The sequence below is a fragment of the Rana temporaria genome, chromosome 1, assembly GCF_905171775.1.
Source record: "Rana temporaria chromosome 1, aRanTem1.1, whole genome shotgun sequence".
Classification (NCBI taxonomy): Eukaryota; Metazoa; Chordata; class Amphibia; order Anura; family Ranidae; genus Rana; species Rana temporaria.
Window position 1 is genome coordinate 377,348,682 of NC_053489.1, and position 4,013 is coordinate 377,352,694.

Consider the following 4,013-nt stretch of genomic DNA (forward strand, 5'->3'; position numbering starts at 1 on the left):
ACAAGCAAACAGCAGCGCTTAGAAAAACTATTTTGCTGGTCATTTTTAAAAACACAAATACTGCAAAGTATATATCTTTCTGAAAGGAGGGGATTCCTGGATTTGAGATTAGTGACTTTACAACCACTGTAAAGATTACACACACACACACACACACACACACACACACATATATATATATATATAAATAAAAAACATACCTGTAGCAAATTTTGCCCGAAGAACAGAATCTTCAAGTGCTTTTATAGTTGCATCAGGAAATTGCAGGAACTCGCTTGTCACTTGGGCAGACAGATCTTGCATCTTTTTGCCTACAAATCACAAAATACAAGATTGTAAAATAATAATCTGTAACTTATGAGTGATACGTTACATCAGTTATAGGCTGGTCAGAAAGAATGACAATAAAAAAAAACGTATTATGGCGAATGCCCTCCCAATTTTAACAACATGCACACACACTTCAAAAATTCCCCTCCCGAGGTCCCGGGATGTGAAGAGAAAAAAATTAGCACTGCTGCGGGTAATGAGAGGCATGGTGGATCTTCTATTCACATCACAAGGCCCCCCCGGAAGAGTGGTGCAGCAAGCTGCAATAAAATTCAGACATGCTGCAATTTACTGCAGCATACAAGACAGGATTTGGGCTGCAACCAACGATTATTTTCACAATCGATTAGTTGGCCAATTATTGTTTCGATTACCGTATTTAAATCGGCATATAACGCGCACCTTTTCCCCCTTAAAATCAGGGGAAAATCGTGGGTGTGCGTTATACGCCGATCCGCGCTGTCTCTGAGCGCCGCCGACATAGACCGAGCCGAGCGTACCCGAGTGTACTGCGCACTCGTCTAGGCTCGGCCACGCTCGCAGTCACGCCCTGTCCCTCCTAGCCTTTATACGAGAGGAGCCGAGCCCAACCGAGTGCGCAGTACACTCGGTCTATGTCGGCGGCGCTCAGAGACAGCCGAGAGAAGACGAGAGGACACCTCCAAGGCCGCCGATGGACGCCGGACAAGACAGCAGACGGACACTGACGACAGGCATTCAAAATGTAAGTATTTTTTTTTCTTAACCTTCCCTTCTAGGCTTGGGGTGTGCGTTCTATGCCGGTGCGTGGTATACCCCGATAAATACAGTAGTCAGATGATAGACTTAAAAAAAGAAAAATTTGCATTTTAAATTATTTTGGGTCAATTTGTTGTTGGGCAGATTACAAAAACACAAATTGCCGCAAAAACACATTACATGCTTTTCTGCAGCTTCTCCATTGAAGTATATTGAACCAAAAAATAAAACGGCACCACTTTGCATTAAAAAGTCCTCGCCCTTTCCAATTACGCAGCAGCTGAAAAAAATAATGGATGTGAACGTGTCCCATAGGAAAACATGTAAATAAATATACTTCTTCAAAAAACAGAGGTGTGACCCCAGGCCTGAGATGTTTAGTAACATAATGGGGTTAAAAAATAAAAGTACAAAAAGAGCAAATAATCGCTACTGTAAGGGGTTCATTTTTTTTTCTGTGGGACAGTGAAAGTAATATTTACAGTAGCGATTTGCTTTTTTGTACTATAAAGGGCTAATTTTAGTTTTTTTTAACCCCATTATGTTACTGGCCGATTAATCGCTTATGAAAATTGTAATCGATTAATTTCATAATCGATTAGTTGTTTCGGCCCTAGACAGGATCGCATGTCACTATTCAGCAGAACAACGCACAATGCTGCTGTACATGAATGAAATGTCACTTTTGTGCACATTAAAACAAAAAAAAGGAAACTGTGTGATGTTTCTTTTTTAATGCTTCCCCCCCCCATTTTCCTACCTATGCTGCATAGCATACCTTTACTTCCCAGTGCCTTTTTTGATGCATTCATTGTCAGTGCATCTCAATGGGCTGGTGCGTTTTTTTTTTTTTTTTAACTGACCAAACATGCAGCATTTTTAACACCACTTCAAAAAAGGTGCAGATAATGGTCAACAATAAATTCATGATATTAAAAAGTCAATCATAATATATAATTTTTTTTTCTTTACTGTAAGTTTCGGTCAAGTGCATTTGTGGTTTTGGCACCATATTATTCATTTTAGTACACCACTAGATGGGTAGCATAAGCTGACAACACACATAATTTCAGCCAGTTCCTAATGAACCAGAGAAAAGTCAATCACTTGGTTGCCCTATCAGCACCACTCCACCAAACATCCTTTAAACACTTCTCCATACGAACATATACAGCCCAAAAATGCCAAAACCTGCCTAGCCAGGCGAGTACAGAAAAAAACGGAAGCAACGAGGAAGCTTCCAGTAAGGCCCCTTTTACACTGGGGCCGGAGGTGAAGTGGCAGTAAAGCTTCACTATTTTTAGCGGCACTTTACTGCCAATTTCACGGCGCTATGTGGCCGATAGCGAGGGGGTAAAACCGCCCGCTAGCGGCCAAGAAAAGGGTTAAAACTGCCCACAATGTGCCTCTGCAGAGGCGCATTGCCAGCGGTATAGCCACGCTGTCCCATTGATTTCAATGGGCGGGAGCGGTATAGGAGCTGTATACACACATACACCACTCCAAAGATGCGGCTAGCAGAACTTTTCCCATCCTGCTAGCATACCACTCCAGTGTGAAAGCCCTCGTTCATGCCTTTGCGATTTAATTACAGGTATTTATAAAGCACTGTCATTTTACACATATATTTTGTACATTCACATTAGTCCCTGCACTCAAGGTACCCAAATCACACACATAATCATATATATTTTATACACACACACACACACACACACACACACGTATATATACACACACCAGTTTAGACAGGAGCCAGTGAACCCACCAGCTTGCCTAGATTTTTTTTTTGCAGAAAATGCCGATTGCTGGCTGAACAGCACCTGCATCTAACTGCAGCTCTCTTCATTTATCCCAACACCACTGAGCTCAGCCACTGCTGGGATACACTGCACATGAATCCCTTTTGAACCAGCAAGCCTGTTTCACTCCTGCAATGGTGACGAGCACTCAACATCTGTCAGGTTCTTGAAATAAGCCAGACACAGGAATAGAAACAGTATTTTAGCCAGACCTAATGGGTGACATTAAAGGAATGCAGGTAGGGCAATACCACATTAAACAGTATTTTTAAAGTACTGGGGCCCCTTGTTTTCTCAGACCAGTTTATGTAAAAAATGAACTTTATCTGAAAATGTTTGCCCTCCCACCTTTGTAAATGCATACCTACTGGGATCCAATTCCCACAGCATCTTCAAGAGAGTTAACGCCCGCCATGGTACTTGCCTACAGCCACATCTCCCTGAAAGCGCCAGATCTCGTCTGATCTCGGAGGCTAAGCAGGGTCAGGCCTGGTTAGTACCTGGAAGGGAGACTGCCTGGGAATACCAGGTGCTATAGGCTTTTTTTTTGGGAGTCCTTGAATATCTTTGTCTAGTCTTCTCCCAAGCCATCTTCAAGAGAGTTAAGGCCAGCCATGGTACTTGCCTACAGCCATATCTCCCTGAAAGCGCCAGATCTCGTCTGATCTCGGAGGCTAAGCAGGGTCAGGCCTGGTTAGTACCTGGATGGGAGATCGCCTGGGAATACCAGGTGCCATAGGCTTTTTTTTTTTTAGGGAGTCCTTGAATATATTTTTCTAGTCTTCTCCCAAGCTATCATCAAGAGGATTAAGGCCAGCCATGGTACTTGCCTACAGCCTCTTCACCTTTAAAGCGCACAATCTCGTCTAATCGCGGAGGCTAAGCAGGGTCAGGCCTGGTTAGTACCTGGATGGGAGACTGCCTGGGAATACCAGGTGCTGTAGGCTTTTTAATCCACATAGAAATGGAGGCTCTGGACGCCGGAAGACCTCTTTTCTGACCAGAAAAACGAATAGATGGGTAGAGCGTCTAAATACACGAACCCTCTCTAAATAAGCTAATAGACACCGTCTAACATCCAGACAATGAAAGGAAGCTTCCTTTTCATTCTGGGGATTTGAACAAAAAGAAGGGAGAACCATC

The 4,013-nt window shown here is 43.1% G+C and overlaps 2 pseudogenes; both read left to right on the forward strand.

The window, feature by feature from the left end:
* The first annotated feature begins 3,292 nt into the window (after nucleotides 1-3,292).
* On the forward strand, nucleotides 3,293-3,411 carry LOC120925438 (annotated as a pseudogene).
* An 82-nt stretch (nucleotides 3,412-3,493) lies between these two features.
* LOC120925697 lies at nucleotides 3,494-3,612 on the forward strand (annotated as a pseudogene).
* Nucleotides 3,613-4,013: the final 401 nt, after the last annotated feature.